This window comes from Spermophilus citellus (assembly GCF_964194105.1).
Source record: "Spermophilus citellus genome assembly, chromosome: 1".
Lineage (NCBI taxonomy): Eukaryota > Metazoa > Chordata > Mammalia > Rodentia > Sciuridae > Spermophilus > Spermophilus citellus.
The window spans coordinates 74335595-74360046 of record NC_138182.1 but is presented as its reverse complement, the minus strand read 5'-3'; the positions used below and the strand labels follow the sequence as shown (position 1 = coordinate 74360046).

The window sequence follows — 24452 nt, the reverse complement described above, 5'->3', positions numbered from 1 at the left end:
CTGGAGACTGAGAAGGGTGAGGGCCTTTCCTGCAGGCCTGGGTGGTAAGTGTGGCTCTGAGCAGCATCTAATGGGACCAGCTGGAGACCACTGGGCAGTCCTGCCTCAGATCCCAGGAAACTGGTAAAGTTGTAGGGTTCCACAGAATCTGGGAGACCAGGAAGTGCTGGTTTGAAGTTATAAGGATGTAGGCTTTCACTGAGTACAAAGGAAGCCTTATTTCAGATAGTGACATTTAATGACTGTGGCTACAGATCATGAACTTCCTCTGCCTCCACAGTGTTCAAGCAGAAGTAGGTGGGCTGTTGTGGAGGGGAGCCTCAGTACATGGGGTGTATGGTTCTCAGTCTCTTTCACTATGTGACATTGTTTCAGTCAAATATATGGTCCTGTGCATTTCCTTGAAGATGGATGGACAATACAAGCACTATTTTAAGAGCAAGCTCTGTATCTGTCACTTGATAGCACTGTATTTACATGGTGATGAGCATTTATCTTTACATTAACTTTGTATAATCTGTGCATCTGAAAAGACAGAAATCAGTCTCTTGATGTCACTGTTCTACATGCAAATTTTAGATCTTTCTTGTTTATTGCAGATGGAATCAGTTTCTGCATGCCTGTCCCTGACCTCACACTTCACACTCTCAGGTCTGTGTGGTATCTTCCTGTACATAGCTTCATCTTTGTGAGAGTCATGGCTACATTCTGCAGCATAGTAGGAGGCCGGTGTCAAAGAGCAGAATTATAACAAATTTAAAGATCTAACTGGATTTTATTTGTGATTCTAGAATCAGGCAACATTTCATTGTATAAAGACAAAATGACTGTTTTCATGAGCTGAGCAGAGGAGGCAGTCTTATGGACAAAAGTGGGTTGAAGACTATAGAAATAAGAACGGAAGAATGGGTTGATTGCTTCAGTTACTTTCCTTATAGAGTTAAAACAGATGGAACTTTATTTTATCATGCCAGCCCAAGTAAACTGGGCCTTTTTTGATTGGTTTCTGTGAATCTGTATTTAGAAAACTGGCACATTTCAGAGTTCAGTTTGATCACATGGCACCTAGCATGAGTGACTCAGTTCTCAGATTCTCATTTGGTTTGATAAGCTGGAGCCTACTGTAGAAGCTCAGTCCAAAATAATGATCTCCCATAAATTTTGTTTAACACTACTAAACATTTGAATGAATCAGTGCCCAGAACTTTATCTGGGCTATTAGATTATCTGTCCAGGAACTGTTAACCCAAAGATATGAGGCAGGCATAATACATCTCTGCAGAGTTATATTACATCAGGAATTGATTGCCCTTTCTTCACATCTTTCCTAGGCATTTATTGTTCTTTAAATGAAAGAGGAAGAAAATGTTGTTGACCCTTGTATTTAGGTCTGTGATAGACAAGTTTTAAATGCATAAAATACTCAAAACTGGGAGAATTATGTGGTTTTATTAATAAAATAAAAGTGCACATAGTGGTTTAGTAAATGTCAGCTAACATTTTTATTTTAATTGATAGTGGTGTTCCTTCTGTTACTTATTTTATTTGTATTTGTGTTTGTTTGCCACTAATTAAATAAAGGGTTCTAAGGGCAAGGACCTTAACTTATTACCTAAGATTGTTTTTGCCTCACTTCCTCTTAAAAGTTTATGTATGTGTTGACTAGGGTGGTGGTGGGGTCTGTTACATGTCTTCATGTGGCTCTGCTGTAAAGATGCAGGACTGTTCTTGGAATGGGAAGTTGAAGCTAAGATAATCAGAGAGGGGTGGGGTGGGGGAATTGCTGTTATTTGTGCTACTCATATGCTTTATACCAAAATTTTGTATTTAACATTTTAATAAGATATGTTTCTCTGAAGTTCATAGTGGCTAAATGTTCTATACAGTTTGAGAGTCTTGTAAGTACATAGAACTTAATGTGTGAATAGTTAGGATTTGAAGAGAATGTAGAATTTGAGCCTGGTTAAAGAGGTGGTTCTAGGGAATGAAGTACGGAACAGTCTTTCTGTAGAGAGCCTGTGTAAACTCTGTATGTGCTAGCTTCTGATTTCTGGAAAATTCAGAGGCTTAAGAGAGATGGCAAGGACCAAAATAGTAAACAAATCCAAATACAATCAGATTAGGAGAATATCGGTAGATTAACAGTCTTTTTGACACAACCTATTCTCAGGTTAAACATTTTCACATCACAAGATTCTTTATTTCATATTGACTCTAAATGTAGTGGATAAGTAAGACTATGGGCTTATTACTAGGGAAAACCTTAATATCATTGACCTTATAAAATGCCTTCTAGAACAAAATTAAATATTTTATGAGAAAAATTTAGTTGTCTTTTGTGTCACTGTGCAGAGAAACATAACCAGAAAGTAATTTGTATGCTTCGGAGGCGAATAGTTTGTAATGCAATTGGAATTTCCTGAACTCATGTTATTATTACAAACGGTCTGGTCCTTCCACCTTACTTTTAGAATTTTTTTTTTAATCAGGTGGTATTATCCTGGCTTGGCTTTGGTCTATGGTTGTTCCCTAAATTATGATTTAAGGTCAGGGTTAGTTGATAGCATTGTGCAGAAAATATAAGTACATCTTTGGTGGGATTTTTGAGGGAGTGTTTCCTTAAATATAAGTTTGTTCCTTCATTCATTCTTCTAATCAACAAATAGCTAGAAGGGAGGTGGGCCTTATTGTCTGATAGAGCATCACAAACACAAGACCAATTTAGAAATTACAGGGCAGGTGTGTTCTTGTTCCATAGGGGGGCACTGCCAGCACAATGTAGAGATTAAACCACAGATGTGAACAGAATTGGAATGATGGTGTTTCATGGAAATGTGCACCTCTGAGCTGGCAGTATTGTACCTCTTAGTAGAGATGTTGTGTTTCATACTTTATAACCTTGATCTATAACTTCAAAGGACTGATGCTTGTCACTTGGCAATGAGGCTACACACTTAAAAAGGGAAGTTAAATTCTTCAAGACCTTTGTGGTGCCTGACTTAGGTATGTTAGCAGCTGGATAAGAAAGGGGAGGGGAGCATCTTTATTTATCCAAAAGGAGACAGCCCAGTATAGTTAAAAACAGTGACTCTAGTTGGACAAACTTGTCCTGGCACTTCTTTTTCCCCCTGGCTGTGTGATCCTGGGCAAATCACCTTCTGTTCCTCAAGTTCTTCATTTTTAATGGAAGAACTTGCCTCTCAAGACTTAAGTTAAATGTATGTGAAATATTAGTATTATGATTGGTCCTGACTACAGCATTTACCAAATAATAGCTAATAACAAAAGTAATAATTCTAATAATAATAATAATAATAATAACAATCCAATAACAATAATAATAATCTAATAAAATTATTTATTTATTATTATATTAATTTATTATTAGATTATAATAATAATAATAATAATATTAATAACAACAACAACAAAAGTAATAATGGAAGAATTCCTAAACATCCAGAAAACATAGCCGGCATTGAACACTTTCCTCACTCTTAGGCACCATTAGCTAGTTGTAGCCACATTAGCTAGATAAAACCATCTCTAAAATAGGTTTTAATAGGGCTTATAGTGCTGGTTACTTTCAGAATCATCAAATCAGATCAGCTGATTAATGGAAGACAAATGAGGCCTGAGTAATCTAGGACCGTGTATTATTCTGTATTTATAAATAAGGTGATGATTTAATGCAGATTACCTAGGGAAAAGCTCCTTTTTCCTTTTACTCTGTGTAATCAAGAGCATGGTGTACAGCTGCTCCTAAGAATGAGAAAGAAAGATGTGTGATGCTTTTGATTTTAAATAAGCAAAATAGGATACGTGTAAAACAGAGTAGAATTGAACAAATATTCATTCTGAATTATCAAGATACTTTTGAAAGGATAGTGGCAGTCGGAACTATCTTCTCAAAATCTATTGAAATAAATAATTCATACATGTTCTTATAATTATTTCTAGTAGACTCGGGAGTGTATTAGGCTCTTTTTTTTTCTCCCTATGGAAATGGCAGTTTCTACTTTTTCTTGCCTGGCCTGCCTTTCCCAAACCTCAATCCTCTCTATCCTTAGATTCTCTGAAGCTATTTGACATATTCCAATACATTATTATTAGGCTGTCATGTTATCACTTTTTTGCATCTACCTTATAACATTAAAATTGCTTGCATGTATCTGACAGTTTTCTTTTTTAAAAAATATCTTTTATTTATTTATTTATTTTTATGTGGTGCTGAGGACTGAAGCCAGTGCCTTGCACATGCTAGGTAAGCACTCTACCGCTGAGCCACAACCCCAATCCCCTGTCAGTTATTTTCTTACTCAATTTTGTTTAAAGGGGCTGACTTATACAAGATGCTTGATAAAGTTTTGCTGAGTGAATTAATGCCTATTCACTAAATTTTTTTTATTTGTATTCATTCCAAGTAAACTATAACTCTGAGTAGGAAACCGCATTTTACGGTTCACTACCTAATACTATAGCACATAGGTAAACATTATTTGCCAGATTGCTGCATAGCCTGGCTGCTAATACCCAGTATCCTGGAAATATTTTTTTGGGTTCATTCAGCAGGTATAAAATCTTTACTACTTTATCCTTAGGTGTACTATTAAATATTTATGATATGATCCCTAAGGTGTTTATTAAGTTTAAATCTTATTGTGGGAAACATTACTACAAAGGCTCTCATCAGGTACAGGTCTTCCATCAGTGATCAATATTTGATTGATTCTGTAGGCAGTAACAAACCCTAAAATGCATGTTGTGGTTGAATAAAGGAATTGAGTGGTTCAGTTGAACGTATCTATAATATACCTTTAGCTCTTATTAACTATGAGTCCCTGAAGTTAATTTCAGAGTTTATTCCAGGATAGGGAGTTGAAATTGTACGGGAATTCATATACCATATCAGCTTCTTGCTTAAACCAATTAGAAAAGAACTGGTTCTGGGATTAAGACTCTTGTTAAAATTACTGAAATATGAAATTTTAATTTAAGGCTTTTTTGAAGACTTGAAAGCTTTTGCCTATTGGCATTTAATTTTGTTTTTATTTTTTTTCCTTTAGTTTTAATTTTGGTTGCTGTTACTACTGATATCTGAGCCAAAGTGGTGCTGCTAACTGAGGGAATCTCTGCAACCTGTAAGTCAACAATTACATGGTAAGAATGTGTGTCTTTACCTTTAAAGCCATTTCATTTCTATAACATTATAGTTTAGAAATTTTGTTGGAAATAGGATAGCATAATGTTTTTGAATATTTACTATTCAATTTTAACATATTTTAATATAATAGCATAACATTTTAGAGCTTTTTATCCTAATCGATAATTAGGACATTAAAAGAGAAAATATATAACTTGATATATTTATTTCATGTTAATTTTTTATGGCCTAGTAAACTGAGATCATATTTACTTCCCTATGTTCTTTGCTAGTTTGCTTTTTCTTTTCTGCAGTTTAGCCAATTCTTTGTTGTCTGAATCTTGCTAATAATAAATCTGTTTAAGAAGTCAAGATTTGGGCTGGGGATGTGGCTCAAGTGGTAGCGCGCTCGCCTGGCATGCGTGCGGCCCGAGTTCGATCCTCAGCACCACATACAAACAAAGATGTTGTGTCTGCCGAAAACTAAAAAATAAATATCAAAAAATTTTCTCTCTCTCTCTCTCTCTCTCTCACACACACATACAAAACAAGATGTCAAGATTTAAAAACAAACTAGTCAATTTTACTATAATTCACTCTGAACTGAGGTTGTGGTAATTCCAACTATAGCTAAAATGAGATTTTTAAAAATTATTTGTGGATTTCATTGATCTATATTGCTGTATTTATTTATTTTATTTATTTATTGTACCAGTAATTGAACCCGGGGCGCTTCATCACTGAGTCACATCCCAAGCCTTTTCTTATTTTTTATTTTGAGATGAGGTCTCATCAAGTTGATTAGGGCTTTGATAAATTGCTGACGCTGGCTTTGGACTTGGGATTCTTCACCCTTACCTCCCAAGTAACTGGATTACAGGTGTGCACATCCACACCCAGCTATATTGCTCCATCTTTGAGAGCAATATCTTTGAGAGATAAGTGAGGAGTAATGAGACATTTGAGAATAGTAGGGCAAGTCATTCCCTTCAGCTCCAACTTCTCCATGTGCAAAATAATATCATTTGTCTTGCCTACATATAGAGTTGTAGTAATCAAATGAGATGCTACATGTGGAATACTTTTATTTATTTTTTTTCTTTTTAAAGTGAAGGGAACGAATAACAAGTCTTTTGTTTTGAGACACAGTTGAGAAAAAACATGTTAGTAGAAAGGATGCCATACAAGAAGCTGAATGACTCTAATTTGGGCATGTCGTTATAGTTATTTAACGTAGGAAAATTGAGTTTGATTTCTCTTCTTTCTCTTTAGAGGTATTTTTTAAAGAAATATATCTATGTTCTCTACTACAGTAGAATTAAGCTAGAAATCAGATTCAGATAATTGGGAAATCCCCAGGTATTTCAAAATAATCATCATATTCTGAAAACTCATAGGCCAAAGAATAAGTCATAAAGGAATAAAAAAAATGAAAATGAAAACACAGCATATCAAACTCTGAGAGATACACCTAAAGGACTACTCTTAGGTGAAATTTACAGTGTTAAATGCTTATATTAGAAAAGTTTTGAAGCAGTCATCTAAGCTTTTACCTTAAGAAACTAAAAACTAAAGAACAAATTAGACCCAGAAAAAGAAGAGGAAGGAACTGGCAGAGAGTAAAGTCAATGAAATGGAAAACAACAACAAAAAATGTGGATTTAAAAAAATTCAGTGAGGGGCTGGGGTTATAACTCAGTGGTAGACCACTTTCCTAGCATGAGTGAGGTACTGGGTTCGATCCTCAGTACCACATGAAAATAAATAAGGGGCTAGGATTGTGGCTTAGTGGTAGAGCGCTCACCTAGAACATGCAAGGCCCTGTGTTTGATCCTCAGCACCACATAAAAATAAATAAAATAAAGGTATTGTGTTCATCTATAACTAAAAAATTATATTTAAAAAAGGAGGAGTTTTTTAAAAAAGGTAGTGAAACCAAATTGGTTATTTGATACAGAGTAAAATTGATAAGCCTCTAATCAGACTAATAAGGAACAAAGAAACAGAAAACAGAAATTCCTATTACCAGAAAAGAAAGTGACACATCACTACAGATTCTATAGATATTATAAGGACAATAAAGGGATATTATCTTGTAATGCATTCGATAACTTAGATAAATGGGCAGATTCCATCAAAGACACAAACTTCCAGGGGCTGGGGTGGTGCCTCCGGATAGAGCTCTTGCCTAACATGTGTGAGGCACCGAGTTTGATTCTCAGCCCCACATATAAATAAATAAAATAAAGGTCCATGTACAACTAAAAATTATTGGGAGAAAAAAAAAAGATACAAACTTCCAAATTGCTGTTAAGAAAACATGGATAAATCTCTATTAAGGAAGTTGAACTTGTACTTTAAAACTCTCCTACAAAGAAAGCTCTAAGGTTACATGGCTTAACTGGTGAATTCTGCCCACCTTTGATACTAGTTAAGCACAAACTCTTCAAAAAAATGGAAGGGAGAGAACATAATGTTATTTTAAAAGACCAGTATTATCCTGATACAAAAAAATATGTTATTTAATAAAATATTAGTAAATTGAATACAGTTAATGTTACTAAACTAAGTCTAGCTGCTCACCTAACAGCAGGGTAATTAAGTCAAGAGACAAAGTGTTAAGGCAAGGAAGGCAAATTTATTTTGAAAGTCAGCTAAAGGAGAAGATAGAAGACTCTTGTCACAAAGCCCATCTCTATAGAAGCTGATGTAGGGTGCTTTTTGCAGGTGCTTTATAGGTATCTTCCCATAGAGGGTGGGCCAGATACTTGCTATCTAATCCTTCTTGCCTAGTCATGAAATGTTTTTAAGTTCTTCAGATCTCAAAAACAGATATCATTTTTTCCTCAGGCTAATTCTGTCACAAATTATTTATGTGTTACACATTGTATAAGCTAGAGGCTGGGTAGTTTCCTAAAGGCCATCTTGTTGATTGCCAAATTACCAATAATGAAAGAAAACATCCTTAATGCTTGGTCTCATTAGTTATATACTACAAACTTCTGGTAATGAATAAAACATCCTGAATGCTAAATTTCATTAATATGAAAAGGATAATCCATCCTGGGTAAGTGCCATTTATTTTATAAGTGAAAGATTGGTTCAGTATTTGAAAATTGTAGTTCAAAATATTAACAGAATGAACAACAGAATTTTAAAAAACTGTATGGTCATCTTCATAAATGCAAGGGAAAAGGCATATAACAATACTCATTATCCATTCATGATAAAGCTTAGAAAGATAGGAATAGAAGGCAAACTCTCACAAACTTAAAAATAGGAGCTTTCTCAACTTCATATATCAAGAGATCTATGTAAAACTGTAGCTAATATTGTAATTATTGGTAAAAGACTAATGCTTTCACCTAACATGAGGTGCAAAGCAAGGGTGGTCACTATCATTACTATCCAATATAGTACTGTTAATATAATAAAGCAAGAGAAAGAAATGGCATTCTGTTAAGGAAAGACAAATAACAAATCAAAGTCACAATTCACTTAGCAAGGAAGTCTAGGAAATGTTGATTTAGACTTTAAGTCTCATGTAAGGAGGCACACAGAAGGAGTTGGGAATTGATGCTGAATGCTACAGTTACCAATCAGTCAGGGGTTCTTTTGCTTGGTTTGGATGGAAATCATGAAAAGGTAAAGTGCATCTCCCTTAGTGTTAGCAGCTCTGAGTGCCAGCATCCCTTTACCCTTAGAGTAATCTTATCCTCAAGGTGTTAATAGCTGTCCCAGCCACTCCTGGCAGTGCCTTTGCAACCAGGGTAGTATCCCCTGGCAGCTTACGGGAGCACATCTAGTGATCAGAGCTAGCAGCTTCTAGCTGTGTTTTCTCACCTCCTCCACAGCTCTCCATTGCTCTCTAGAGCTTTAAGCAGCTCTCTCTGTTAGGCATTCTATAGGGCTAGTAGACCTTGTTACCAGCTTTTAATGCAAGCAGTTCAATCTATTTTTTACCCCAAATCGAAATCATGCACAGTAGTAGAACCATCTCAACAAGGCTTTATTGGAAACTATACTCCAGCATAGGGAGTCCATACACAGGATGCAGGTCTCAGACTGGCCTGATGAGGAAGTCTGCTTTTTAGCCAAATAGGGGTAGGGTAACACACGTGCACAGTCTCCTGTTGGCTGACCTGCTTAGTCAGGCCAGCCTGCACAGGTATATTAGGCTCACTTGTTCTGGCTGTTGTGGGCTGGAGAGGTGCTCCTTTTCTGCCAGTATGGGGGCAGCTGAAGGTGGGTGGAGGCATCCAAAGTGGCTACAGGTTGGAGACCTCCTGGATGACTAACTGTAAGTTGTCTGAAGCTGCTATAGCTGAAGCCACATCTCCTGGAACCTCTTCAGGACAGCTGAGCCTGCAGCCATCCTGATGACAGTGGGGTTGGACCACTGAAGAAGTAGCTGTTTGATTGACAGCCCCATGGCTTATGTAGTAGTGGCAGGGCTGAAAGTCTGATGGGACCTCAGGAGCAGTGGCAGCATTCATTATAACCCAGTTAGATGAAGCAGCAGCCCCCAATCTCTACCTTACCAAGCCAACCATCTGTCCTCCTTCCAGGGCAGTGAGAATCCAGAGGATGGGCTACTGTAGCTCTCATTGGAACAGATCCAGTGGGGCATGATGGTTTCCCTGGTAACCAGGAGAGCTGTGACAGCTTTTCTGGCACTTGCATAATTGGGTTAGATTGTGCTTTCATGGCTAGTCATGCCTCCATTTGATGGACAGGCCCTGTTGCATTTGCAGAAGCTTTGGTGCTAAGTCCCAGTAACTCCCTCTGATGAGAATCCAGGAGTGGGGCCATTGATACTAGTTCACCTGGGCTTGGGGGCCCCATCTGTACCCATCTGTACCCCAGTATGGCCCTATCTGTACCCAACCTAGGGCTGCTGCCTGTTTGTGTACCAGGGTAGCATCAGCTGCAGTTATGAATAGGGCAAGGATTTGACAGTTGTCAGTCAAATACCTGGGTAGTTGTTCACTTCCACCAGCTCAGGGCTTGTCTGTCATTAGCAAAAAGTCAAGTCAGAAAGGAAGTTCCTTTGGGGAGGGTCAGTTGTGCTTATTCTTGCTCTCCAGCAGACCCTTCCCACTTTTTTTTAAAAAATGGACACAATATCTGTCTTTATTTTATTTATTTTTATGTGATCATGAGGATTGAACCCAGTGCCTCACTTGTGGGAGGCAAGATCTCTACCACTGAGTTGTATCCCCAGCTCCCTCCTGACTTTTGATCTGAATCTGAAAGTCCTAAAAGCACTACAACATTTTTATCACTGTGGTTTTAAATTGGTATTTCCTTTAAAGTTAAAAGTGGGCATCATCTGGAGGAAAAGTTTCATTTAGCATTTTCTTCTTTATGCTAATGTAACTGAGAAAATTGTGTATAGTCCTTCAAAGGTATGCATTGGTTTAAATTCCATTAAATAGCTTTTGCTTTTAACTTAAAGAGGATTGCTAAAACAATGTTAAAATGTCCTCTTAAATTGTAAGATGGCAAACAAATTTGTTAAATATATTACAGTCATCGTTTAGCTTCAGATGAGTTAAAATTTAATGAAGGTTTTGTAGCTGAGTAGAATGCTTAGAAATTTAAACAAATACATGTTTTAATAATTGTGTGACTTTCTTTTTTCTTTTTTTGGTACTGGGAATTGAACCCAGAGGCATGTAACCACTGAACCATATTCCCAGTCCTTTTTAATATTTTATTTAGAGACAGGGTCTTACTGAGTTGCTTAGCGCCTTGCTACATTGATGAGGCTGGCTTTGAACTCACAATCCTCCTACCTCAGCTTCTTGAGCCATTAGGATTACAGGTGTGTGCCACCCACCTGGGTATGACTTACTTTTTTAATGACATATTATATACCTTACCTTTGTTCCAAGAAGATCTTTGCTGCAGAAACAGCATAAGACTTTGATGTTTGATAGAGCTGATTTTGAATATAGGTTCTTTAATTTACTAGTTACATTAATTTGGGTAAGCTAGGTAACCTATTTGAATTTTGTTTCTTTATCTGTTAAATGGGTGCAATACGAGACTAAAGTTGTAGTGAGATATAAATGATACAATGTATATAAAATGTTTATGTGAAATGTTCTCCTATTTCATTATTTAACTAATTCATTACCATTAGCTTTATGATTTTGATATTTTAACTGATTTTCTATAGTTAGCCCCCTTGACTAATGCTTTTTGATGGTGATCCCACTGTTATTCAGTGGAATTTGTTCAGAAGAATGGAGCTGATTGGATGCTAAAGTTGGATGTTTGAGAAGAAGTACATAGTTTGTACACTTGAGATATTTTATGGTTTAGTATTTCTCTTCCTGCTTTTGATGGCTTAGAGAATTAGGAATATTTATTTAAAATAACCATTTAACTATTTTAAAAACTTTATTTCATGAGTGCAGTTTTAGTTGCCAGAAATAATGCTATCATAAAGCTTTTTGTTATAAAAAATAGAAACTCAAGGTTGGTAGCATTCACACTGGGAACTGCCAAGTGAATTACACAAATTTACTACTTTTTTAACCTTATCCTGTTTTATTTTGTCCATGCATATAAAATTGTAAATTTTTGACCAACATTAATGAACAACAGTGGTGATTTGGGGGTTGGGGTGTAGTTCAGTGGTAGAGCTTGTACTTAGCATGCCTGAGGCCCTCATTTCAATCCTACCATTGAAAGAAAAGTCATCTCCTATAATTCAGTTTCATAATTGGGGTATGGCGACAATGTTTTCTTTACCTACTTGGCAAACTGTCCAATTTTGTATTTTATAATTCTTTGTTTTCCTTTGGAATTCAGATTTATTTTGGGTTTTGGGTTTTTGGCATTTTGGGTTTTCTTTTGTGATTTACATAGTCAATGTCATTTTCAAGTAATTGATACCCAAAAGTTAGAGAAAAATATGTGATAAATATATCATTCTTAACCAAAAGAGTTAATGCTAATGACAAGACTTATAATTTTATGGTTAACTACCTAATTAGAAACAAAAAATAGATGTTTTTGAGAATTAATTGGATTGGAAGAGGTCATAGGGCTTTATAAGTCCGAATATCTAAATATCTAATAAAAATTGGGAATTTTTCAAATTCTTTGAAGTAAGTATTTTTCAGAAAGTCAGATCTCTCTAGCAAGTGTTAAAATACTTTCAATGGTTTTAGCATTAGAATATTTATTGATGTATTTTAATTGTAAAAATAATGCAGCTCTAGCTAAATTTTGTGTTTGTAAAATGCTTTTAAGTTGTGTTTTTATTATATCTTGAATAAGGAGCTAATGATTTTATTTAAAAGCATTAATCTGACAAATATTTAGTGTACATTGTAAATAATAATAATGTAGTGAATCACTTATGAGCTTTTCATATACTTCACAGTATGATTACAGACTGATTATAATGTTGATAAGTAGCTTCTTCCTTTTCCTATGCTATTAATAAGAAAAGGAAGGTAGTTAAAAATTTTAATTTGTAAGGCAAACATTTATTTTTTGAATACCATATAGTATTTATATTCCACTTTATAACTTTTAGGGGGATTTTAGATGTTTTATCTCATTGCAGCCCTTTCAGATAGCCAGATAAATTATTGTTTCTATATTTTAAATAAGGACTTGAGGTTCATCAGGGTCTTAAATGGCTTACCCCAGGCAGTTATAGCTCCTGAAGAATCTTGAGGCTTCTTCCTGTATTACCATCTGCTTATTTGACCACTGGGCTGGATTTCCAGGCCTCTTACAGAGGAGCTGTTTAGGGATCAGGCTGTTTTAAGACATATATTCTGTAAATTGTTAGAACAAATTCTTTTCAGATGAGGGAATTCTGTATAAAGAGGAAGACTTTTGTTAGGAATTTGGTTAGCATTTCTTTTTATTGTTCTTGTCATATCCTTTAACTGTGGCCCCATGTATGTACACTTGGAGATGTGCCTAATTGCTAAATTTATCTTTCAGGTTTGTTTTTTGTATCATAATATCTAGTGTGGTGTCTGGCGAATAGTAACCTTTTTACTTGGCCTTCATGTTAGCATGGAAAAATTAAATAAATGTACATTTATCTTCTAATTTTCACTCAGGAATACCTCCACTGATTGAATTTTAAGACTTTTTATTGAGGCATAATTGATTTACAATAAACTGTGCTTATTTAAAATGTACCATTTGATAAGCTTTGAAATGTATATACAGTGCCAGTCTGACTAGGAGTCTTTGCTCAGTTAATGACAGAAATGAAGAAAAGGCAAAGCAGTACCACCCAAAAGAGGCTTTTCTGGGGCTTATGCTTTCTGAGCACAAGGAAAACAGTACATGGCATAGGGCTCTGGGACTGGCTTCCTGAGGATGTAGTGAGTGAAGCTTATATAGCCAAAAAAGATGGTCTCACAGAGGCACACAGTCTGTTGTTACACATTTCTACACTTGTTTAGTCGGATCTTTGCTGTGGGTACCAGGAGTTGTACTTGACATGGTGATCTATTCATGTGCTCTTGGCTCCCAAGAGATGATGGAGGTGCTTACTACTGTTATCCCTGGAGGCTGCAGGAAAATCCCTTTATGATTCATATGCTGGGTCTTAGCAGTGGTAGCAGAAGCTCTCTTAGTGGCAGCAGTTTGGCTGGAAGGGAGACTGTGGAGGGTGGGGGGGCTGCCTTGCAGAGTCAAGTGTCCAAGCTGGGCTGGAGGCAGGTGCACTGGGACTTGTCCAGTTCTGGACAGACATGCTCTGTGGGGCCAGAGGGACTTGTGATCATTACCTTCCTCTGCACTTGCTGGCACAAGTTGTTGCCACAGCTGGTTGCTGAGCAGGAAGATGGTCAGGACCCCATTGCAGGTCCACAGGGAGGACAAACTTTTCCAAAGTGATTGCATGGCACATGAGAGTACCATTTTCTACACATCCTCATCAATATTTGATATGGTCATTATTTTTAAGTTTGGTTATTCTAATAGTTATACAGTGATATCTTGTGACTTTGATTTTCTCTGTGTGAGGACTATTACTGGTGTTGAGCATCTTTCATATGTTTATGTGCCGCCTATGGGTCCTCTTTGGAAAAGCATCTGTTCAAAGCTTTTGCTCACTTAAAAAGTAGTTTTTAAAATTGAGCTTTGACAGCTCTTATGTATTTTCGGTATAAGACTATTTCAAGAGTTATGATTTTTACTTTTCATTTTATTACCCCCTCCCCCACACCCATCTTTTTACCTCAGAAAGGAATTCTTGGGAGAGAGATGGTTAAAAAAAAAAGTTAGAAATTAAAAAAAAAGACTGTCATTAATACCATTCACACCTAAAGACTGAATTTTATCTGTTGTGAAAATGAACTTCTCTCACTACACAGAAGTAATAAATATGGTAGTCAGTTTTGTATTTAGAAATGTATTGGTAGCAGGGATGTTTTCATAATTTTCAGAGATTATGCATTCTTCATGAATACTTTTGTATTGCTGCTTGCAAATATGCATTTCCAAACTTGAAATATAGGTGTGAACAGTGTGTACCAGTTTAAAGCTTTCACTTCATTTGTGTTTTTTTTTAATTAAGGATTTAGATGTTCCCCCAATTAAAAACTGGTTTTAAATATTGGACATAATATCAGTTTTAATACCTGCTTTGCATTTTCACACATGGTCAGCTGGAACCCCCACCATAATTAAGCTTCTTGTCAGCAATATCTTACAAAGGGTATCAGTGGGATTTCACAGGAGTTCTGTGGCGAGCTCAATGTGGTTTGAAGCTTCCTCTTTCTTATAAATGCCAGGTTTGCAGACAAAAGGTATGCAGATTCTGTCTCAAAGAGAGTTTGTTATAAAAAAATTTACTATCTCCGTTTTTAAAATTTTTTTGTAGTTGTAGGTGGACAAAATGCCTTCATTTTATTTGTTTATTTTTATATGATGCTGAGGATCAAACCGAGTGCCTTATGCATGCTAGGCAAGTGCTCTGCTGCTAAGCTACAGCCCCAGCCCCCTATCTCTGTTTTCCTTGGCAAAAACTTGTGAAACCTCTGTCTGACCTGAAATATAGGACAAAGAGTAACTGGAAAATAGCCACCCACTGTCACGTAACCACTCCATAGACTATAAATCTAAAAGAATTTCCAGACCTGGGATGCAGAGAATTTTAGGCCTTAGCCCCTCTGGACTGCTACAGTGTAATTAAACCTGCTTCCTGAAAATTCCTCTGGTATCCAGCCTCATCTGTCCCACATCAATAATTTCCCTTATGTTTAATTAATTCAAATGGTAATTAATTATTCAAAACCAGTAACTATTTATTGTGGGTTTATAATATAAGAAGTAAAATATATGGTAGCATAATACCAAACATGGAGGGAGAAAATAGAAATATAATGTGTGTATTAGTAAGGATTCTCCAGAACAAAAGAACCAATAGGATACAAGGTTATTTATAATGAGAATTGTCTCATGATTTATGCAAGCCAAGGAGTCCCATAACTAACCTGAGGTGAGAAGGCGGTTGTCGGTCTAAGTCTTGTAGTTTGAAGGTCTGAGGGCCAGGAGCTTCAATGTCCAAGGGCAGGAGAAGATGGCTGTCTCATGTCAAGAAGAGAGAATTTGACCTTCTTTCACCTTTTTGTTTTATTTGAGCTCTCAAAGAATTGGATGATGACCATCCACAATTGGTGAAGGCATATCTTCTTAAACTGTTCTGATTTCAGTGTTGCTCTCCCCATATACCCTCACACACATTCACCAGTAAGTAATAGCTTATCAGTCATGTGTGAACCCCTTAAATCTACCAAGTTGGCTTATAAAATTAATCACCAAACTCTTTTAAATTATGCTAGTAGTTCAGTATCCTTTGAGGGTAGATGTGACAAGTTAAAAATGTTGATTTTAAATTCTAAGGAGCCTCTTTGGGAAAAAAAAAGTGAAGAAAAGTCTTAAAGTGACATCATGAAAATAAATAAATAAGTAAAGCAGAAAAATAGCTTTTGGAACAAAGAACAGATGGCCTTAATAAAGAACCAATAGCAAAATGAAAGGTTCAAATTCAGTTGTATTAATAAGTACATTGAATGTTAATGACATAAGTACTCCAGATAAAAGTCAGAGATTAGAATATTGGATTGCTATCTCAATTAAACTTAATTGAAATATAAGATTAAAATAGAGAAAAAGTTATACACTACAAACACCAATCAAAAGGACTGATTATATTAATATCAAAGTAGACTTCAGGATAGGAGTTACTACCAGAGTAAATGGGACATCACCTCATTATAGTGGGGTTCTTTCACATAATCTTAAGTGTGTGGATACTTCAAAAACAGAGCTTGGAATACATAAACAGAAACTGCTAGAACTTAGAGAAGTTGATGAATACACAATTATTATTGACATCTTCATCTATTCTCTTAATAATTCATAGAATATGTACCCTGAAGATGAATTAAGGACCTAGAAGATAATCAATGACACTGTCAGCACAACGGAATGCATATTCTCTTGAAGGGCATGTGGAATTCATCAAGATTTTCTAGGCCATAAAGCAAATCTCAGCAGATTTAAAATAATTTAAATCATACAAAGCATGTCCTTTAAACACAATGAAATTAAAATGATAGCAACAGTAATATGTTTGTAAAAAATCACTGATTATTTGGGTTACCAAGATGAACCAACATATCACAGGATCTTCTGGATGGTTCATTGTGGACAAGAGTAGACATGGAAAAGGACATTTAGAGAACTTCATACTGTTGTAAACATGTTAGATACATGTTGGATTTTTTTTAACCTTTTCAGGGAAAAACAGTTGCAATTAAGTCATGCTATAATAGAATTGAAAAGTTTCACTACTGGGATTTTAAAAAAAGGATAAATAGCCAGGTGCAGTGTCACATGCCTATAATCTCTGTGGCTCAGGAGGATGAGGCAGGAAGATAGCAAATTCAACGCTAGCCTCAACAAAGTAGTGAGGCCTTGACAACTCTGTAAGATCCTATCTCTAAATAAAATACAAAAAAGTACTGGGGATGTGGCTCAGTAGTTAAGTGCCCCTGGGTTCAATACCTGGTTCCAAAAGAAAAAAAATGGATAAATGAATTATTGGGAGATAGGATAGTTGACTTAGAAGTAGAAAGCACATTGTTTTTTTTTTTCCTATTCTGTAATCATCTGACTTTAATTATAAGAGTATCATTTGGAGAAGTGAAATGCCAATCTTTAGGCAGTTAGTTGCATAACACATAACATTAAAGGAAAAATTTGGGTTTAATTGTGCAATAAGAATTAGAGGGAAAATATTAGTATTTTGTTTTATTAGTGAATAATATTAATTAAATTAGTAACATCAGTGTCTTTTTAAAATTTTTTTGTTTGGTTTTTTAGTTGTAGATGGACACAATACCTTTATTTAGTATTTTTTATGTGGTGCTGGGATTGAGCCCAGTGCCTCAGGTGTGCTCTACCACTGAGCCACAACCCCAGCCCAATATCAGTGTCTTATAGTGAACATTTTTCTTGGCCCAGCACACATATTCTTTTGTGCGGGATCAGGGAAAATACTGGAGATTGTACCCAGAGGCACTCTACCATTGGGCTACATTGCCACTTCTTTCTATTTTTTATTTTGAGACTGAATATCATGGCTTCAAACTTGAGATCTTTCTGCTTCAGCTTCCTGAGTAGCTGGCATTACAAACATGCACTATGATGCCGAGCCTAGCATACATTTTCATATGAGTGTCTCCATAACCTATAAAGAAGATAGATGTGTAAGTGATATTACTCAGAGGGATTTATTGGGGGTATTTTGAGTAGACATTTTCTGATTTATATTCAACACTGTCTACCACATTTTTTGTGACTAATATCCTCAATATCTTTCTCATTCTTTGTTTGTTACCTTTCTTCTTTTAGGTTTTTTGCCTATACTGAGTCAACTATTGATATGTGTCACTATTTCTTCATTCAGAATACATTTCATGAGACTGTAACTTGTGGTGGTTGTTCCAGTAAGGAAGAGATGGCAGGAAACAAAGCTAGAAATTCTTCAGATTCCTCCCAAGTTACAATAAAAATTAGCTATTCAAGTTACTATAAATACATGAATATTGGATAAAGTATATCAAAATATATGTGTGTATCTGAGTATATTTTAAAACATTGCCATTCTTAAAAAAAATCAGGATGCTGATCCATAATATGCTGGGGGGTGGGGATAGGAGGATTAAATGAAGTCTAGATAAGGCAAAGGGGGAAAGGGGAGGGAGGAGAAAGGAGGGGGATTAGGGGTTGGAAAGATGGTGGAATGTGATGCTTATCATTACCCTAAGTACATGTAAGACACAAAGGATGTGACTCTACTTTGTGTACAACCAGAGATATGAAAAAGTGTGCTCTATATGGGTAATATAAGTTGTAATGCATTCTGTTGTCATATACAACAAATCAAAATTTAAAATTAATTAATTAATTAAGGAAAAAACAGCAATCTGACCATAGGTGTTAGGAGCTAAAGGAGTAGAAGGGATGCATACTGAACTGGGATTGGAAAGTAGGGTCATACAGAAATGGGTGTTGGAGCAACCTAAGACAGTGAGCTAGTACTGAGTCCTCAGAATAAATGCTGGGATTTTTAAAAGGAAAGCTGAATAGGAAAAAATGTGCTCAGCAACCTAGAGAAATAACTTGGCCATTTGCTGCCTGGGACTCCAAATAGTAAGAAACAAACAAGCACCCCACCCCCGGAAAAAAAAAAGTTTTTAAAGGAGAAATGAGAAACTCAACTCTGTGCTAGAGTCTCTGAAGAAGAAAACAAAATTGTTCTGTGAGAAAGCCTTCTTTTAAAAGGTACAGAGAGCATGAGAAAGGGTGTATTATTTATTAGGTCATTTAGGAAGTATCAGCAAATGCAGTCCCTATCTCATATGCCCACATGTGCAGTACACCCCCCCCCCACACACACACACTCACACACAGCACAGCAAGTACTGGAGTAAGTTATCTGAGTCCTCTCAGGAGCAGACTCCAGGGTGTGTAAGGGTAGCCAAACATCTGTGTTCCTCCCTGCTGCTTCTTACCCCTTTGTGTAATTGCAGCCCTGCCTCTTCTTGCTGGTCAGAGTCAATTTCCTCTGCCATTATCTGACTCATTTTCATTTTCTGTCCCTTGGTAAAATGAGTCCAAGTGTCATGGTGTCATCCAGAATTCACAGTTCAGTGGGACCCTTTTGCTTTTTTCCCCGACAAGAATGAGCCATGTTTGAGAACCCCCATTCTGCAAAGTCCAGTAATGCTGGACTGGGAACCACAGAGTACCCTGGTGGGCTCTTGGCATTAATGTCAAGTGGGATCACTCCTGTTTCCACCTCTCAGCTCCTAAACCCATCTACACTTCTTGGGGACACAGTGCCATATTACTGCATCCATCCTTTCAGGGTGCCTTTTAGCTGGTATTTTAGTGTGTCTTGAGGCATCCCCAGCTTTTATTGATCCAGTTTGCTTCTGGATGGTCTTAGGCCTTATGGACATTGGCTCATACCATGATGGTTTCTGTCAGCTTTCCATCACTGTAACAAATACCTGAGATAAGGAGAAAAGTTTATTTTGGCTTATGGTTTTTTAGTTTCAGTCCATGGTTGGCTGACCCATTGTTTTGGGGCCTATTGTGAGGCAGCACATCATGGCAAGAGCATGTATCAGAAGAAATTGCTCACTTCATGACAGCCAGGAAACAAAAAGAAGGGGTTAGGTCCCAATATTCTCTTCAAAGGCATGCCCTTAGTTACCAGAATTCTTCCACTAAGCCCTACTTCCTAAAGGTTTCACCACTACCCAATAGGTCTTTAGTGTATGGGCCTTTGGGGCACACCTACCAAACCATAGCACAAGCCCACTCCCAACCTTTTTCTTTTATAAGGTGGGTCAGATGTTATGTGTGTGAATCCATCAGGTCAGTTCTGAGGATACCAGTGAAACTCAGGTTGGAAATTTTGTCTATGTTTTTGTTTAGTGGGGATTAATTTGTCCTATAGAAGTCTTTACACTAGTCAGACTCTCAAATTTTGACCCACCTGCCTTTTATGAAGTTTCCTATTTCCTACCTCATAGTCCCCTGGCCACACAACTAGGCTATTGGTCACTGATCAGGCATCTATACATGTCTTCAGCTCCAAATACTTCTCTGTAGGACCAAAGTGGATACATTAGTTACTCTCTACAGCACCCTACCTGTTGTACAGATTTTCCCTTATTGTCTCCAAGAATCTTTCTGAATGCTGCTGTACTAGTACCCCAGTTGTTTTTGATAGGCACCTACATGCCAGTCTCACTCATCTGAAAACCAAGCTTGGACTTTTCTTACTTTTCTAACTAGATGTGTGGGGCCTATACCACCCCTCTGGGTAGGAGAGGGGCACAGTAGCAGTAGTCATGTGACTTACTTGTGGTCCACATTTCTATTCTGTTTTGATCACAGATGTTCCATTTTTATGTCATGATAGATTTCTGCTGGTTCAAATTAATAGCTTGACAGAACTCAGTTAATTATGGAGAGCCTTGGATGCCTATATCCTTTGTATTCTGTGGTCTCTGGGGTCCTAATAATACAACTGTTTTTTTCCAATGGCCTGTAATTCTCTGAGTGGATGGCAGAATCCCAGTGGCATCATGATTCTCCTGGTGGAGTTCACAAGTTCCATACTGTGTCTTTTCTCTCCTTTGCACCATACAGAATCTGCTGGATCATATAGCCCCCACCTGTCTGCCTGAACCTGCTATAGGGGCCGCTCTCCAGGTCCCACTCAAAGCTGACAGTGTGTGGGCCAGAGTAGTAATGCCAGGTGTATTGTTCCCAGAACAGATAATGGGCTTTCTTCTTAGTAGTACTGAGTACATGATGCAGCAATGTGTTTTTTGTTTAATAGGAGGTATCCCAATGTGCTTCTGAGTACTTAGTCCCTCAAACTTTACTATAGTTGCCAGATCCTGAATCTTCATAGTGTTATTTGCCAACCTCTGGAGCCATGTACCACCAAGGCTTCAGCATACCAGCCACCATGGGCTTGTCTCATCAACATGATGTTGATAAATCTCTTTCTTTCTTACATTGCCCATCATTTCCCAAGCTGAGTTATCCTGAGATTTGTCCCTTGGTTATGAATATGACATACAGGAAGAAGAGATGTGAGTAGTGCCTTCAGGGGGCACCTGTTGCCTTGTAGGGGAGAAGCTTCTGCTGCATCTTGTAGCTCATTAAAGAGCAAGGCAAGAAAGTCCTGGAGGGGGTTGTAGACAGGTGTTTGGATTTACTAGTGTCATGGGCATCCTTTTGGACGTCCTCATATTAGTCTCCAGGCTGCCTGTTTTTCTCTACCAGGGCTCAGCCAGCATACACCTGCTTTGGCTTAGCATGCAGAATTTCCATCTTACTCTCACAGTTCATCTCTTTCTTCAACCCACAGTTCCCCATTGTATCTGCCCTTCCAGTACAGGTCACTAATAGGACTACTTTGTACCCACCAGGAATGCCCTATGGTTCTTACACTTAGCTTACAGTCTCTCATTATCCTTATGCTGGGTATCAGTACAGTTTCGCAGTTACTACTCAACCTTGCTGTATTTTAGGTCAAAACTCTGAAACTTCTGCAAACAAGTGTCTGCACTGTTGTACCTGCTAATGGTACATACTCCTTCCAGGTCACCAACAGTTCACTCTTCAGCAATTGACAGCAATTGAACCATGAAGTGTGCCATGGACTTTTTGGCCCCCATCCCTCAGTCAGAATAGCATCTTCTTACCTACAGTAATATGTGGGCAAGTCTTAAGTCCCCATCTTACCACCTACTTCCTCAGATAATTTCTTGGGTCATTTGTGTTTGTCTGGGTCAGAGAAACAAATGCCAAGATGGAATCACAGGTGAAAGGATTGGGTTCTTCTTAATCAAAAGAAAGAATATAGAGTGGGGGCCGAGGAAGCTTAATTGAAAGGAAGCACAATGCAAGTCTGTCCCTTGAAGGAAGAGGGGAGAACACTGAGCGGGAGCGTTCTCTGCTAGTTTGCCATGAGATCTAAAAGGAGACTCCACAAAGCCATGGGAGTCCTTGTTTTTGTCTTTGCCATTTGCTCAGTTATTTCACTCTAATTTCTCACAGCAGACTAACTTTATCAATCTATTTCATGTGGTCTTAGAGATGTGTATCTTCACTTTTAAAGAAAGCAGCCAGACCACGCTGGACATTGTGGTTCCACTTCTAAATTCCCAGGGAAAGATCCTGGCCCAGTTTCAGATGTGTCTGGAATCTAGTTCACAGTTTTGTGAACCAGATTGTTTCTCACTAAATTGAAACATTTCCCAGAAAAGTGGGACAAACTTCAGACCTAATACTAATACCTTATGCAGACTTTAATAATCCTTAAACATTTTTTAGCAATCTTTGTTTCATTTTTATAGACTGACTTGGAATAATGATTTTGATGGATCATAGTTCTTCTAATAAAGGAATGGAGAGGCATGCTCAAGTGTTCATTGGTGAAAATTAGAATAGTTTATTGCATGTTTGTGTTTGTCATTGCAAAGTATTTTCAAGAGCAATGACTGACCCAACATTTTTTTCTTTACCTTGTTTTTGCTCTTCAATTCACTTAAAACTGAATTAGTGTCAGATTAAATTAAGGCTGTCTGGGGAAAAAATACATCTGTGTATGTAAAATACTCCAAGAGTAGTTTTCACACTGAATGGGAAAGACATAAAAAGCATTGCTAAGTGATTGGAACTTTAAAAAGGAGCTGCAAAACCCATTTTCTAAAATTATAGACAGATGGCATGTCCCCTCTCTGTTGTTGTTTGTATTTAGCCATGTATGGGATCTCCAAATAAAGGTATAATAAGAAATGAAAGCTGGGATTATTCAAGGCTGAAATACTGAACAACAATAGGCAGAGTGCCCCAAGGGAAAGCCAAAAAGAAATATATATGTGTATGTGCTCATGGGTACTCCTGTACCAAAGTCTGCTGTTGGGCCAGTTATTTACTGTTTCTAGGAGTTGGTAACTCTGGGAGGGGCAGGCTCTCTCTTCACTGTCAGCAAGACTGAGATATGAAAGTATCAGAAAAAAGAAGATAAAAGACATAGTTACTACAACTATTAAGGGACTGAACTTTATCATTTGTGCCCCAATAATATCTTGAGCAAGTGTTTAGGTCAGCACTCATAGCAGCTCTACTAAGCATACTGTGAACCTGCCAGTACTGCCATACTGTTTAGTGAGCAGTCCAGTGGAATAGAGAAAGGGATGTCTTACAGGCAGAAACAAAAGCCTTTGGAAGTGGTGAGGTGAGTATCACAGGACATGGACTTGTAGAGATGAATGACAGGAACAGACATTCCCTACTTGGGAATTAGCCTGAGCTAGCTCCCAAGTAAGCCAAAATGACTGGCATATTTGATATTGGGGAGCTACTCAGCTCAGGAGAAAATGGAGGAGAGTATTTAACTTGTTTTGGGGATGTCAGTAGGACATCAGAGTGATTAGTGTGTAAATCTCCAAATAGTTATAGGTCTACAAAAAATAGGAGTGGTAATTGGGGAGAAGCTGTACATTTTGGGTCAGTGCAGAGGTTTAAAAATAGGAGGAGGCAGCAGACATTTAATCCTGAATAAAGGCAGAATAAACGTGGAGGAGGAGAACATAGTACACCAAACTATCATGAAATCTTTTTGAGAAATTGTTTAGAGGATAAAGAACACCTGGGCCAGTCTTGTAAACCAGTGCTATAAGCAGACTGTGACCAAGTTCATACTCTTAACAGGCATCTGGTTCATTAGCTCATCTGCTTTGTCTTTAGAAGGTTTATGCTACCTCCTTCTCTGCTTTGATTGCTCTGTGCTTCTTTATGGACATTGTTATGGTTTCAATGTGAGTTGTCCCTGAAAAGCTCACATGTGAGAGAATGCAAGAGATTCAAAGGAAAAATGATTGGGTTGTAAGAGTCTTAACCTAATCAGTGAATTCATCCCCTGTCAGGGATTAACTGAGTGGTAACTGAGTTGTAGCATGGGCTGGAGGCGGTGGGAATTAGTGCATGGCTTTGGTATATATTTTGTATCTAGACAGTGGAATTTCTCTCTTTCTACATCCTGATCACTGTGATGTGAGCCGCTTCCTTCTGCCACCCTCTCCTGCCATGATGTTCAGCCTCACCTTGAGCTCAGAGGAATGGAGCCAGCCTTCTATGGACTAAGACCTCTGAAACTGTGAACCCTCAAATAAACTCTTCCTCCTCTACAGCTGTTCTGGTCAGATCCTTTAGTCAC

General features: G+C 37.4%; 1 protein-coding gene across 1 annotated transcript in view; it reads left to right on the top strand.

Moving 5' to 3' along the window:
* Positions 1 to 5088: 5088 nt before the first annotated feature.
* The window catches only part of LOC308653392 (actin-binding protein WASF3-like), a 79655-nt gene continuing 60291 nt past the window's right edge, over positions 5089 to 24452 (top strand). Inside the window, exon 1 of the mRNA XM_081301973.1 lies at positions 5089 to 5160. The gene's annotated coding sequence lies outside the window, so the exon portion shown is untranslated. The remainder of the gene's footprint in view (positions 5161 to 24452) is intronic.